Raw genomic sequence first — 16,905 nt, 5'->3', positions numbered from 1 at the left:
GGTCTGTAGTTCTCTTTTTTGATGGGATCCTTGTCTGGTTTTGGGATCAAGGTGATGCTGGCCTCATAAAATGAGTTTGGAAGTTTTCCTTCCATTTCTATTTTTTGGAACAGTTTCAGGAGAATAGGAATTAGTTCTTCTTTAAATGTTTGGTAGAATTCCCCCGGGAAGCCATCTGGCCCTGGGCTTTTGTTTGTTTGGAGATTTTTGATGACTGTTTCAATCTCCTTACTGGTTATGGGTCTGTTCAGGCTTTCTATTTCTTCCTGGTTCAGTTGTGGTAGTTTATATGTCTCTAGGAATGCATCCATTTCTTCCAGATTGTCAAATTTGTTGGCGTAGAGTTGCTCATAGTATGTTCTTATAATTGTCTGTATTTCTTTGGTGTTCGTTGTGATCTCTCCTCTTTCATTCATGATTTTATTTATTTGGGTCCTTTCTCTTTTCTTTTTGAGAAGTCTGGCCAGGGGTTTATCAATCTTATTAATTCTTTCAAAGAACCAGCTCCTAGTTTCGTTGATTTGTTCTATTGTTTTTTTTGGTTTCTATTTCATTGATTTCTGCTCTAATCTTTATGATTTCTCTTCTCCTGCTGGGTTTAGGGTTTCTTTCTTGTTCTTTCTCCAGCTCCTTTAGGTGTAGGGTTAGGTTGTGTACCTGAGACCTTTCTTGTTTCTTGAGAAAGGCTTGTACCGCTATATATTTTCCTCTCAGGACTGCCTTTGTTATATCCCACAGATTCTGAACCGTTGTGTTTTCATTATCATTTGTTTCTATGAATTTTTTCAATTCTTCTTTAATTTCCTGGTTGACACATTCATTCTTTAGAAGGATGCTGTTTAGTCTCCATGTATTTGGGTTCTTTCCAAATTTCCACTTGTGATTGAGTTCTAGCTTCAGAGCATTGTGGTCTGAAAATATGCAGGGAATGATCCCAATCTTTTGATACCGGTTGAGACTTGATTTAGGACCAAGAATGTGATCTATTCTGGAGAATGTTCCATGTGCACTAGAGAAGAATGTGTATTCTGTTGCTTTGGGATGAAAAGTTCTGAATATATCTGTGATGTCCATCTGGTCCAGTGTGTCATTTAAGGCCTTGATTTCCTTGTTGATCTTTTGCTTGGATGATCTGTCCATTTCAGTGAGGGGAGTGTTAAAGTCCCCTACTATTATTGTATTCTTGTCGATATGTTTCTTTGATTTTGTTATTAATTGGTTTATATAGTTGGCTGCTCCCACGTTAGGGGCATAGATATTTAAAATTGTTAGATCTTCTTGTTGGACAGTTCCTTTGAGTATGATATAGTGTCCTTCCTCATCTCTTATTATAGTCTTTGGCTTAAAATCTAATTGATCTGCTATAAGGATTGCCACTCCTGCTTTCTTCTGATGTCCATTAGCATGGTAAATTCTTTTCCACCCCCTCACTTTAAACCTGGAGGTGTCTTCGGGTTTAAGATGAGTTTCTTGTAGGCAACATATAGATGGGTTTTGGTTTTTTATCCATTCTGATACCCTGTGTCTTTTGATTGGGGCATTTAGCCCATTAACATTCAGGGTAACTATTGAGAGATATGAATTTAGTGCCATTGTATTGCCTGTAAGGTGACTGTTATTGTATACTGTCTCTGTTTCTTTCTGATCTACTTCTTTTAGGGTCTCTCTTTGCATAGAGGACCCCTTTCAATATTTCCTGTAGAGCTGGTTTGGTATTTGCAAATTCTTTCAGTTTTTGTTTGTCCTGGAAGCTTTTAATCTCTCCTTCTATTTTTAATGATAGCCTAGCTGGATATAGTATTCTTGGCTGCATATTTTTCTCATTTAGTACTCTGAATATATCATGCCAGCTCTTTCTGGCCTGCCAGGTCTCTGTGGATAAGTCTGCTGCCAATCTAATATTTTTACCATTGTACGTTACAGACTTCTTTTCCCGGGCTGCTTTCAGGATCTTTTCTTTGTCACTAAGACTTGTAAATTTTACTATTAGGTGACGGGGTGTGGACCTATTCTTATTGATCTTGAGGGGGGTTCTCTGAACCTCCTGGATTTTGATGCTTGTTCCCTTTGCCATATTGGGGAAATTCTCTCCAATAATTCTCTCCAATATACCTTCTGCTCCCCTCTCTGTTTTCCTCTTCTTCTGGAATCCCAATTATTCTAATGTTGTTTCGTCTTATGGTGTCACTTATCTCTCGAATTCTCCCCTCATGGTCCAGTAGCTGTTTGTCCCTCTTTTGCTCAGCTTCTTTATTCTCTGTCATTTGGTCCTCTATATCGCTAATTCTTTCTTCTGCCTCATTTATTCTAGCCGTCAGAGCCTCCATTTTTGTTTGCACCTCATTAATAGCTTTTTTGATTTCAACTTGGTTAGATTTTAGTTCTTTTATTTCTCCAGAAAGGGCTTTTATGTCTCCCGAGAGGGTTTCTCTAATATCTTCCATGTCTTTTTCGAGCCCGGCTAGAACCTTGAGAATCATCATTCTGAACTCTGGATCTGACATATTACCAATGTCTGTATTGATTAGGTCCCTAGCCTTTGGTACTCCTTCTTGTTCTTTTTTTTGTGGTGAATTTTTCCGCCTTGTCATTTTGTCCAGATAAGAGTATATGAAGGAGCAAGTAAAATACTAAAAGGGTGGCAACAACCCCAGGAAAATATGCTTTAGCCAAATCAGAAGAGATCCCAAATCGTGGGGGGGGGGGAGAAAGGGGATAAAAAGAGGTTCAGAAAGAAAGAAAAAAAAATTAAAGAAAACCAATAAAGAAAAAGTATAAAAAGGAAAAAAATGTATATATATATTAGATAAACTAGTTAAAAAATGTTAAAAAAGAAAAGGGTGAAAGTTAAAAAAATTTAGCAGAAGAAGAAAAAAAATTGAAAAAGAAAAGAAAAAAAAATTAATTTAACTGCAAGGCTAAAGAATCATGGGGAGAAAGTCATCAGTTCCGTGCTTTGCTTTCTCCTCCTCTGGAATTCCGCCGCTCTCCTTGGTATTGAAACTACACTCCTGGTAGGTGAACTTGGTCCTGGCTGGGTTTCTTGCTGATCTTCTGGGGGAGGGGCCTGTTGTAGTGATTCTCAAGCATCTTTGCCCCAGGCGGAGTTGCACCGCCCTTACCCGGGGCCGCGCTGAGTAATCCGCTCGGGTTTGCTTTCGGGGCTTTTTTTCCCTGAGCGCTTTCCGTAGAGTTCCGGAGGGTGGGAATGAAGATGGCGGCCTCCCGGTCTCCGGCCCGGAGGAGCCGAGAGCCCGGGGCCCCACTCCTCAGTGCGCCCACAGAGAACAGCGCCCAATGACTCCTGCCACCCTGGCCTCCGGCTGCGCTCTGAGCTGACCGAGCCTGCGACCGGTTCAAGGTAACCCCGAGCTGAGAGTCACTCCTCGGCTCTGTCTCTGTAGCCGGCTTCCCCGTTTTAATACCTGTGATCTCTGCGACACTCAGACACCCCCGATCCTTCTGTGACCCTGCGGGACCTGAGGCCACGCTGACCCCGCGTGGGCTTCACCCCGGTTAAGCCTCTGGAGTGATGTCCCTCAGCGGAACAGACTTTTAAAAGTCCCGATTTTGTGCTCCGTTGCTCCGCCGCTCACCGGGAGCCGGTTCCTCCCCCCGCAGTCTATCTTCTCGTCGCTTTGGATTCACTTCTCCGCCAGTCCTACCTTGCAGAAAGTGGTTGATTTTCTGTTTCTAGAGTTGCTGTTCTTCTTCTCTTCGATCTCCCGTTGGATTTGTAGGTGTTTGTAATCTTTAGATAAGCTATCTAGCTGATCTCCCGCTACCTGAAGTAGTCTCAGCCTGCTACTTCTCTGCCATCTTGACTCCTCCCAAATGTCTACTTCTTTATCACCTACTGTCACCATGCATCCTTAACCTCTTCTTTATTTTTCAATGTCTGTTTATTTATAATTTCTGTTTCCCCTTATCTCTGGTTTGTACACAGGCCACCATGACTTTTCTAAATTCTCTTTCATATTCTATTTCTACTGGTTTATTTCTCATTCTCAACTCATTTTCCCCAATTAAAATTTCTAAGAAAATAATCGAATTGGTCTGGTTCATCTTTTCTTGCAGAGCTGTGTCTTGGGCTGCTGGACCATTCATGGATTGACTGACATTGAGGCAACTATCACACTTGGTTCAGTGCACTATGACTAGAGGAGGAATCACACAAGTCACATAATCAAAAAAACACAATAATCTAAGGGGCTGGAGCAGAAACTATTTCCCTTAGAACAGTAATGAATATGATTGATAACATCACAATTGGCTTGTCTAAAACTGGGACATTTGGAGTGAAATGGGCTCTATTTACCTGCCTCTTGAAATTAAGAAGAGAACAAAGCCTATAACTGGTATAATAAATGGTAGCTATTGAGAAAAGATGGTATTATATAAATGAGCCAATTGAAAAAGAAGGTTCAGAGCACCTGGGTGGTTCAGTCGGTTAAGCATCTGCCTTTGACTCTGGTTATGATCTCAGGGTCCTGGGATCAAGTCCCTGTGCTTGTCCCTCACCCTCTGCCCCTCACCCTGCTCATGCTCTCTTTCTTGCTCTGCTTGTTCTCAAATAAATTAAAAAAAAGAAAGAAAGAAAAAGAAGTTTCAACCGAAGATAAGATTCTAGAAACAGTAGCTCAGGCAGAAAGATGAAAGGAAAGAGTGGGGAGGGTTAGAGGTACGATCAGGACAAGCAGTGGCCCTAGAGGATGGGAGAGAGGGATGCTGGGTAGGAGGGAAGGAAGAATGTGAGTTTTTAGTGAGAAATGAGTTATCTAAGATATAAGTGTCACACAGAAGTTATAACCAACCACCGCCACTGCCTTTTAATATTCAAATTAAAAGTCTGGCAAACTTTTGTATTGAATTGGGGAGAGAATGGAGCAAAAGAAACTGCTACAATGTTGGAAGGAGCTAAAAAGGTGTAACCACCTAGTGAAACATTTTAGTCTGACCTGGTAAAATGAAAGGTGTACACAGTGATGGCCCAGGAATTTTACTTCTAGGTGCATAACCTGGACAAACTTGAGCATAGATGCACTAAGATACATTTTTTCAGGAATGTTTAATAGCAGCATTATGCCTAAATGCCTAAAACTAAAATCTGCCTAAGTATCCCATCAACAATAGAATTTTGATACAGTCACACAATGAATGTGATGAGTATAATGATAACAAATGAACCACAGTGATGTACAAAAACATGCATGAATCTTACAAACATGATGCTGATAAAAGGAGCCAGAGATAAGAGAATATATATAAATATAAATATATAATACTTATATTTATATACAGAAGTATATTAATATTTAATATATTTAAATATAAAAATATATAAATATAAAGTATATAAATATATAAACATTTATATAAATATATATTTATATTTCTAATATATAAATATATGTTTATAAATATGTGAATTTATAAGTATATATTTATATAATTATAAATATATAAATTTATAAGTGTATGAATTTATAAATTTTAGGTCCATAATTATAAATATATATAAATTATAAATATATAAATTTATAAATATATTAACACAAGTATATATTAGTATATTTATAAATACATAAATTATAAATATATAAATTTATAAATATAAATATTTGTTTATAGAAATTCTAAATTGGTAAAATGAAGCTATTGTGTTTTGGGGACATACATTTAAATGGTACCAAGAAAAGAAGAGAATAATTTTATCTTAATATAAAAAATTGTCTTGTTGTGCCAGATGTGACAAAAGACTATAGAAGAGTGTACAGTAAGCTGGAGAAGGTTTGAAGGGAAGTAAACTTTCTTTTCCCTCATTTATAATACTTCCAAATAAGTGGGTTGGAAAAAAAGCAATGAAAGATTTTTAAATGTTGACAAATCTGATTTGACATTGATAGGTTTATTTATAAGATGAAAAGATGTATGACATTTTATTAGAAAATGATATGTAGAGGGAAATAGAAAGAGTAAAGCTAGAACTTAGTTTTTATTCTGTTAAAATAAGAAATTGATTTCTGAGTGCAGAAAATGTTCTTAATAAGAACTAGAAATCATTCTGGTGGTCCATGCATTTGCTCGGCTTAAAATTCCTTATATCACCAAAATAGTTTGTAGGATGAATAAAACACAATTGCTGGCAAAATAATAGTCAACAGATATCTTATTTTTATTCTTTGTCTTTTATATATTTTTTAGAAATGGAGAGAGAGAGAGAAAGGGGCAGAGGCAGAGGGAGAGGGAGAGAGGGATCTTAAGCAGGCTTCACGCCCAGTGCAGAGCCCCACAGGGCTGGATCAACCCTGAGATCATGTCCCGAGCTGATCTTGGTTGCTTAACTGACTGAGCCACCCAAGTGTCCCAACAAATTTATTATTTTTTAAAAGATTATTTTCCTTTGGTTTAAAATACTCTTGTCAATTGGTGATACCCAAAACCTGTACTCAGCACATTTTTTGGGAATGAGTTGGAAAACCCCAGAGACTTGTAGTGCCCTCACTTTCCACCTTCTATTGTTATTTTTTCAGGATCGTTAGTGACTGAATTCCTAGAAATAACTTATAACCATAGTGATTAACTGAACAGGAGCCCCTCAGCCTTGTGAGTAATGAGGGGCCTTCACATTTCATTCACACTTGCCTGAAGTCTTCCGAGACAAGCCTGATATTAGAAACTGAGCTTTCTGGAGGAAGCATGGAATGTGCCTCAGTGAATGACCCTTCCAGGTACTTTGGATGCTTGAGGCCAATGGCAATGGACATGTAGCTGCGGGCTTCCCAGGAGAAGCTGGCATCGTGACCTCAAGGGCAAACTTTTCATGTGGTGAGGGGACTCACATCAGGATTTCCAGGACACTTTATTCTTTAAACAGAAGACCTTGTGAAAATGGACTGTTCAACTCCAGATCAGCAAAATAAAATTAATTGCCTGCAATGTATGAATCTTATGTAATTGTAGTTAACATTTTGTTTTTTTTTTAATTGGGCATATAAGAAAATCCTTTTTTACTCTCTATCTGTAACCCTTCATTTAACAGGCTAGGCTTGTACAAACTATAATGATATACTCTCTAAATGTTATCTTGTTATAACAGACTCCTCAAAATTCAGAAAAAAATTCAATAAAAACTCCTAATATATATTTGTAAGCTGATAAGTCATCAGACAAAATTATTATAAAAAGAATACTGTAGTGTGTCAACTATATTTCAATAAAAAAGGAATAACGTATCCTGGTTTCCCTTGTTTATAACACTATTCAGAAAAATGGTTAAATATTTTTTAAAGCTGCTTTACTGAATTCCTTTACTTTTCCTGATCATGTAGTTATTTGCAGAGTTTCAAACAATTTAGATAACTTCAAAATTGTAACATTATCATGTCATAAATGTCATTTAGAAAGAAAAATTACAGGGACACCTGGGTGGCTCAGTTGGTTAAGCATCAGCCTTTGGCTCGGGTCATGATCTCAGAGTCCTGGGATCCAGTTCCTCATTGGGCTCCTTCCTCTGCCCTTCACCCCTGGTCATGCTCTGTCTCTGCTCAGATAAAGAAATAAAATAATAAAAAAAAGAAAACTCCATTTGATTAGGTTTCAAATCCTACTATTGAGAAAAAAGTAATAAAATTCAGACGCAGTAATGGTTTGCACAGTGTCCTTTCAGGAACCCAACCTGCGACCAGCAACAACTTTGCTTAAAGAATCTCAGTTTTACAGGTAGCAAAAAGCATCAGTCCTGGTGCAGGGACATTGGCAAACTTGAAAATCCCTCTATAATTTAGGCAGTCCATGCAGAACCTGGATAGAGAAGAATTGCAAATTTGGGGCTCCTATGTTTGAAGTAAATGAACTGAGTTCATAAGAATCACGGAAGTACTGCCACATGAAAGTGAGCAAAAGTAGGACCCCAGGGGCTTTACCAAGTCCCCAGACAGGAGTTACCTCTCAAGCCTTAGTATTACGTGGCTTAGTTCTGGAAACCACACAATAAGAAGTTCTGTGTGTATTAGTACTTCCTGTTGTATCCATGTAAATAAAATTGACCAGATGAATAAAACAGCAACTAAGTGATACTGAATCAGAAAACACCTTAAGAACAAAACAAAACAAAATATACGTGGTCAAATACACATCTTAGGGGTAAGATTGACCACAAGGAGGGACTGCAAGCCCAAAAACAACACCTAGCCCCAGCTGTATTACAAGCTAAAAATGTGCATATAACATCCCAGAGTCGAGGAAAGAGAAAACACTGCATCCTAGTCAGAGAAAGACAAATACCATAGGATCTCACTCATATGTGGAATTTAAGAAATAAAGCAAAAGAGCAAAGGGAAAAAGGAGAAAGAGAGGCGGACGGAGAAAGAGACTTAACTACATTGAGTGAACTAATGGTTACCAGAGGGGAGGTTTGGGGTGGGGTGGGGCGGGGTGGGGGCCCGAAACAGGTGATGGGGGTGAAGGAGATTACTTGTGATGAGCACCAGGTGTCGTGAAGAAGTGTTGAATCATGATGTTGTACACCTGAAACTAATTTAACACTATATGTTATACTGGAATTTAAAAAAATAAGAAAAAAACCAGAAAAGTAAAATTATGAAAACAAAAAGTTAAACAAGAAAACCTACATCTGGTGTAATCTCTCCCCCCCACAAAAACTCTAAACAAAACAAAAACCAACAAGGTCCACCCTGTCTAGTGAGGCATTTTCTGTAAGTTATTAACTCTCTAATCGAATAATATCTCTGGCTTTTAAAATGCTGATACAGAGTGTTCCTGGTGGCTCATTTGGCTGACCAGCTCTTGCTTTTGACTCAAGTTATGATCTCATGGGTCTCCTGGGTCCTAGGATGGAGCTGCACCTCAGGCTCTGAGCTTAGAGGGGAGTCTGCTTGATGATTACCTCCCTTTGCCCCTCCCCACACTCTCTCTCTCAAATAAATAAATAAATCTTAAAAAAAAAAAAAAAAAAAAACTAGTGATACATGTCCTCCAAGAAAATTGTTGTTTTCCACCCTGAAGAAGCTAAATATAAATTTGGAAACCTTAGTAACTTTAGGTTTTTCCCTTTTTAAACTGTATTTTTTTAACATTTTTTTTACTTTATTTTCTAAACCAACGTACAATTATCATAAAATGTTATATCAGTTTCAGGTGTACACCGTATCGATTCGACCATTCTGTACAATACTCGGTGCTCCCCGAGTGAAGTGAAGTGAAGTCACCATCTGTCCACCATGCAACACCGGGTCTTTCCCTCAACTTCCTGATGACTTTTTTTTAATTTGCTGAGCGAATTTGGCAAGTAAAAATCCTTTTCATAATTCTTTTGTGTCTGTGTCTTCCTTTCACGGTTAGCGTACTATAAAGAAAAGCAAAGAAGTAGTTATTGTAAAAGTCAGGGTTCCTTTTAGTGGAGAGAGTGGGTTGTGTTAGAAAGCGCAAGCAAGAGGCTGCTAGCACGCCATCCGTATTCAATTTCTTCACCCGGGGTGGTACTTAACTGAGTGATTGCCTTGTAAAAAATCTTGGAGACAATTCTCTATGGGTCTCTCACATTCCTACATGTCTTGTGAATGGAGGGACTGGCAGATTTTGCTCCAGACTTTACCTTCAAAAATAGTCATATAGAGCACGCCTTTGGAAGATGAAGACAGTGTCTCTCTCTGGACCAGCGGGCAGGTTAGTTTGCTGTCCAGCATAACAAAGATAAAATTTCTCTTCAGAACAAAAGTCAGGTAAGCAGCCTGAGGCTGCGGTTTCTTAAGCTTTGAGCTCCTCGGTGTTGATGCAAACCCACCCTGTTGTCAGCATCCCTCTGGATCATTGCACATTCGCCCCATGGGAAGGGGAATCCATAGGGTTCTTGCTGCCCTTTGTGTCTGAGTAATAAGTCCTTTATCTCCGACTCAGGAGTCTCTGGACTTCTAGCACCATCTACAAAACTAAGGCAGACTAAAGTGTTAACTGGCAATTCGGATAAAATCACAGACCTTTCATGGCCCTTGACCATAATTTATTAAATTATACATTCATATTTCATGATTTTTTCTCTATGCATTTTGTTCTAGAATATGAAGGGTTTAAAATTCTAGTTAATGATGAATACAACTAACTTGACTTTCTTTTTTTTTTTTATTTTATTTATTTGACAGATGGAGATCACAAGTAGGCAGAGAAGCAGGCAGAGAGAGAGAGAGGAGGAAGCAGGCTCCCTGCTGAGCAGAGAGCCCAATGCGGGGCTCGATCCCAGGACCCTGGGATCATGACCTGAGCTGAAGGCAGCGGCTTTAACCCACTGAGCCACCCAGGTGCCCCTTGACTTTCTTTTTTGTATTTCAATTGCAGTTTTGAAATAAAGGCCTATGGAGTTCTGAAAGTTTGTGAGAAATTTGGGCTTGGGCAGTTACCTTTAAAACTTCAAAGGTTATAGTACATTTTTATAGCTGCCACCTGAAAGAGCAGTTCTTCTGCTTTTTCATTTTCTTGACCAGCTCCTTGCTGTAATAGAAAGAAAATTTCAGTGTCAAAAAGAAATGATCCTAATATATGGGGAAGGTTTATGAATCCTTTTTAAAAGATCAAGAAATTTCATCACTGGGGATGTAGCTTACTAAACAGAGGGGAGATTTTGTATTAAAGAAAAAGAGATATGAACAATTAAATAGGCATTAAAAAAAAAAACCGTATAAAGGCCCTGCAGACTTTGCAGGATCCTGCCTTGCTATAAAGGGTCGAAACTCTGGGATCTCTGCCTGACAAGGAGAATATCAGGGCTATAAAGATGAGAGGAGCAAAATGATGTGGAAAAACATTGCTTCAAAAGCACTGTGACCATCTGCTGGCCAAATGGCAAGATACACTTTGTTCCATGGATGGGAACAGTTTGGAATAAAGGTTATGCTGTGAACAGATGCTAGAAGTCTCTTCCCAAGGAACTAAAATTCAGGGCCAGAATTAGCCAGAATCAACTTTAAAAATGAGGCTTAAAAGGTCAATATAAAACTCTGTGGCCAATAGCTAGCATATGACTAGCCCCGCACTTCTGAAAAGGTTTCCACGGACATAACCCTCACCACAGAGGAGTCGGACTCATTTAGGGCAATGGCTAAGGGGAGTGAAGCAGGCCTTAACAGCAAATAAGAAATTTCTAATGCATACTTCAAGAATAGATGTCATTTTTGTGCTCCATTCATATATTTTTTTTAACTATAGGTGATATTTTAAATTATTTACCATTGAGTAGAATTTATGTTCTAAGAATATCATCAAGACAGCACTCCAATTTAAGGTGGTGAGCCCCATAAAGCTGAGTTGTCTGGGGTTAGTGCAAGACCCCATTCCCCTGTTCCCTAAATATGGGTTTGCCTTAAACTTCAGAGAGGATTTTTAAATCAAAACATTCCAGGAGTTGACAGGACCCTACATAACATCTATTCAAATCCAATTGTTTTAACTCAAAGAAAAACTGTAGCATGCAAGGTTACCTTATTAATTTGGCCACAATCCTAAAACTAAAATTAGATTTCCTCATTTCTGAGTCAGAGTATATTCTGTTACAACATCGCAAAGTGCCGACACTATCCTTGCATGATGAGCACTTATCCTACCATGAATCTTACCTCACTTGTCTGTTCGTCTTCCGTCCCTGGCTCTTAGCACAAAACCTGGTACGTAGTAGGTACTCAATAAGGAATGAATATTCAGGCTCATTTTTTTTTTTTTTTAAAGAGAGAGAGAGGTGGGGAAGGGGCAGAGAGAGAGGGAGAGAGAATCTTATGTAGGCTCCACGCCCCAGAGAGCCTGGCATAGGGTTCATTCTCATGTCTCTGAGATCAAGACCTCAGCTGAAATCAAGAGTCAAATGTTTCACTGACTAAACCACCCAGGCACCCCTCAGGTTCATTTTCTTATGTGTAGAGTCACTGGGCCACAAGAACACATATTTTATGTTATTAAGGATATTGCCAAGGGTTTCTCCAAAATGATTCTGCTACGGACTCCTCCTACCAGCGCTGTGTGAAGGCATGGTACCTGCAGTCTCTCCAGCAGTGAGTCCACACACTTGGAAGTTTTGCCATTGAGACTTAAAATTTTTAAAATTTTTCTATGTCCCAATATTTTTTTGTTCAATTTTGGGAGTAAGTGAACATTTTTCAGCTGTTAGAGACTTTTATTTCTTTTTCTATGAAATGTCTATTCATACCCCTTGTCCCTTTTATTTATTGAGTTGTTTATTTTTTGACCTTAATTAAAATTTTTAATGTGAAAAGTAGCTTTTTTCTTCAAGTGAGTTGTAAATGTTTTTCCCATACTTCAGTTTTATTTTTATTACAATTCATTTTGACACATAAGTTTAAAATTTGTCATGAAATATACCAATGCTTCTTTTATGATTTACAGTTTTATATCATATTTTAAAAGCCTGTCCATTGTACAATTATTTTTTAAATTGACAATATATTTGCTAGTGCCTTTATGAAATAAGTTTGTATACTGATTTTCTAGAAATATATTTTGATGACAGAAGGAGAGAATCAAACTAATTAAATATATTTAGGGATGGTTCAATCATTTAAAGTGCAGTTACCTTGAAAATAGCTATGGTTGGGTCGGTGGTGACAACCTCACTCCAACATAGCTTTGTCTTCGGGACTGAAGTTTGTTTTTGGTCAATTCAGATAATGGTATAGGGAGCATCACCTGCTTCCCCCAAACCTTGACTATTCTATCTCTTGATGGATCAATTGCCAAGCTGTGGGTTTTTATCATGCATGCATGCACTAAAGTTTTAAGTAGGAAAACCTAAAGTGAGATCTTTCTCCTTGTGTGGTTTTAGGCAAATCTCTTTCCTTCTCTGAGTTTCAATTTCTTTTTCTACAAAATGAGGATATTAAATTATGATCTCCAAGATCTTTCCAGAAATAAAATCCTATAATCCTATAATGTCTTCCATATCTGATTTCACACACAATTTCACATTTACAGATACTCTAATCAACATCTGGGTAGCCAGTTACACCTGAAAATTATTCAAACTACACTCATCCTCTATATTTGCCATCCCAGAAGAGCTTTTGTTCTTGATGACCCCTCTGTCTGATATTGTTTTTCTTATTGTTACATGCATGCTTCCCGACCTCTTTTCTGTCAGGTCTCTGATCAGAGGAAACTCTACCAGAGAAGCCTTCAACCAACTATTTTAATAAAATAGCAAACTCCAACTCCAAACTGTTACTATTTACTTTATTCTGCTTAGTTCCCCCCCCCCCCCCCCCCCGCACAGAATTTTTACTACATGATATTTTATATATTTATATATTGTTGTATCCAAAGATAGTAGGTGTATCCATCAGTTTTTGCTGCAGCAACAAATGATCTCGATATTTCAGTGGCTTGCAACAACAAACATTTTTCCCTTGTTCATTTCACATGATGGCTGTGGGTAGGCTGTGGCTCTTCTTGGCTCTCCTGAGCACACCCAATCTCAGCTTGTCTTGCTTCCACTTCAGGACTCAAGTTGAAAAAACATTCCTTTTCTAGGATAAAGTGATCTTATGGTAAAGGGAAGGAATATAAGGGGGCAGAGACAAATCAGGCAATCTCACTTAAAAATTCTGCTCAGATGTGACAGTCACATGAGTTCAAATTCCATTAGCCAAAGCATGTTGTGTCAAACAGAATATATACTTCTCTCAGAAGAACAGGGGCAAGTCACATGATGATTAATGGATTAATTAGATGCAATGAGCCTATTGCTAAAACTAATAATCCCATCCATCAAAAAAATTATAAATTCCATGACTTGATTTTTTTCTGTAGTATTCCTAAAGCCTAGAACAGTAGATATTCAGTAAATACTATTTGAATGGATGAAAAAAACAATTCTGTCATCCTTCCAAGCTCCACTTTCACTGCTAGAACAGACCCCCACTTGGCCTCACTCTCACAACCATAGCTTGGTGTGGCAGAGAGAGATGGTATGCACTGAATTATCACTTATGGTCCCTCTTGGCCAGTGATCATGTGATAATGAAAAATAGCTTCAACTTTGTAACGAATGTCTATATTTTATTAGGCTTTCTTAAACGATGTGTTTTAATCACAAATTTCAGCACTTGGTGTTGATATGCTGGTCATTTAATGTTGGGGACGTGGTGGCATCTTAGGTCTGTAGCATCATTGCCACGGCTAACTCGCCACCCCACCCTGCACCTCTTCCACTCATCACTGACTGCTCCTGAGACAGGGTGGAAAGCAGACCGTCAGCCTGGGAAGAAAAAATCATGCTCTTCTCTCCCTCAATGAGGTCATATATGTTTTTGAATGATAAGTTATTTCATGGAGGGAGTTCATATTGAATATATGGGATACCAAAATAATTAGATTGCCTTTTTCCCTGAGCCACAAGCCTGCATACCAGTAGTGGTTAGGACTTGTGTTCTGGAGTTGAGCAGACTGGGTTTAAATTCCTGGTGCCTTTTCACCCCAATGTTTATAACAGCATTATCACCAATAGCCAAATTATGGAATGAGCCCAAATGTCCACTGACTGATGAATGGATAAAGAAGATATGGTATACATATGATGTAATATTATTACTCAGCCATAAAAAAGAAAGGAAACCTTGCCATTTGCAACAACATGGGTGGAGCTAGAGAGTATTATGCTTAGCAAAATAAGACCATCAGAGAAAGACAAATACCATGTGATTTCACTCATATGTGGAATTTAAGAAACAAAGCAAATTATCATAGGGGGAAAAAAAGAGAGGGGCAAACCAAGGAACAAACTCTTTTATTTATTTATTTTTTTATTTATATATTTATTTCTATTTATATATTTATTATTTATTTAAATTATTTGTTTAATTTAAATAAAAAATAAAGTAAAATAAACTCCTGGAGCATTTTCTAGCTGGTTGACTTTGGATTTGTTTCTTCCCTCTGTAAGGCTCAGTTTTTAAATCTATACACTTACACTAATAATGGTACCACAAGCTAAAGGGATTTGATGGATAGGGAAAAGGATAATTAGATAAACTGCCAGATTTAAAATTTGAACAATCAACCAAAATTAACAGACAGGAAACAACAAGTGTTAGAGAGGATGTGGAGAAAGGGGAACCCTCTTACACTGTTGGTGGAAATGCAAGTTGGTGCAACCACTTTGGAAAACAGTGTGGAGAATCCTTAAGAAATTAAAAATAGAGCTGCCCTATGACCCTGCAATTGCACTATTGGGTATTTACCCCAAAGATACAGATGTAGTGAACAGAAGGGCCATCTGTACTCCAATGTTCATAGCAGCAATGACCACAGTCGCAAAACTGTGGAAAGAGCCAAGATGCCCTTCAACAGAAGAATGGATAAAGAAGATGTGGTCCATATATAAAATGGAATATTATGCCTCCATCAGAAAAGATGAATACATAACTTTTGTATCAACATGGACGGGTCTGGAAGAGATTATGCTGAGCAAAATAAGTCAAGCAGAGAGAGTCAATTATATGGTTTCACTTACTTGTGGAGCATAAGGAATAACATGGAGGACATTAGGAGAAGTAAAGGAAAAGTGAATTGGAGGAAATTGGAGAGGGAGATGAAGCATGAGACTGTGGATTCTGAGAAACAAACTGAAAGTTTTGGAGGGGGCATGGGAGAGCCTGGTGGTGGGTATTAAGAAGGGCATGTATTACATGGTGCACTGGGTAAGGTACATAAACAATGGATCTTGGAACACTGAAAAAATAAAATTAAATTTAAAAAAATATGAACAATCATTATTACCAAAAATAGAAGAGATGCAAACCTTGGTTCTTATGTGTCATCATTAGAATTTTTAAAAGTGATGTTTTAAAGTGTTTAGCATAATAATGGCACACAGCGAGCACTTAATAAATAACATCTGTTATTTCCCAGAATACTTGAATATGTATTGACTCACTGTAGTCACAACATTACCCTGTAAGGAAAAGAGAAGTAAAATAATACGCTTAATGCCATGCATTCAGGGATGAAACTCAGGTTTCCTCATTATCATTCTTTTGTTCTCTAGATACAAACAGAAGAACATTGATTCAGTTCCCATTTATTAATGTTTAGTGTGAGGCTTCCATCCTCTGGGGTTATTTCCCACAGCAGATCCACTGGTGTCTGAGGCAGTTAAAAATCTTTCTAAGAGAAAGGGTCTGTGACCAAATAAGCTTAAAGCTGGATTTAAATGGTTAAGCAGTTTTCATTTTGCAGAGCTTTTATTCTTCTAGTGTTCATTTTGAATCTCCAAGAAGAAAATGCAGAATACAGTATTTCCCATTTTTATTTGACCACAAAATCCTGTCTCCCCCATCCTTGTTCTACAAAGAGAGAGCCTTCCATAGGACACTTTAAGGGCAGCTTAAAATGGAAGCCAACACAATACAGATGCAGAAAAACACAGAGGACATACTAATGATTGGATATATAAAATAAGTGCAAAAATGAAATAAGTAAATAAAAACTCTATTGGCTCCATGGAAAACTAGAGAAAATTAGTGAGGGCATTATGTAAAGTACGAAGTTGGGTGCTATGTATAATGAGATTGAGTGGAACCAAGGGAAAGTTAACATCATTCCCTGTGGCTTTAACATTGGACAACAATGTCATCACATTTCCAATGACAAAGATTGTTTTTCCTAGGTTTGCATCTCTCATATTCTTGGTAATAATGATTGTTCATATTTTAAGTCTGGCAGTTTATCCAATTATTCTTTTTCCTATCCTTCAAATCATTTTAGCTCCTGGCACTTCGCCCCACAATTGAATTAGTTCAATGCTCCTATGTTATAGAAACCAGACTCTATTTGGAGTTCTAGATCCAGTGTCACTGATGACTTAATGGAGATACCCAGAGAATGCAC

Source organism: Lutra lutra, chromosome 6 (genome assembly GCF_902655055.1).
Source record: "Lutra lutra chromosome 6, mLutLut1.2, whole genome shotgun sequence".
In the NCBI taxonomy this organism is placed as follows: Eukaryota; Metazoa; Chordata; class Mammalia; order Carnivora; family Mustelidae; genus Lutra; species Lutra lutra.
Note: the sequence above shows the minus strand (reverse complement) of the source record.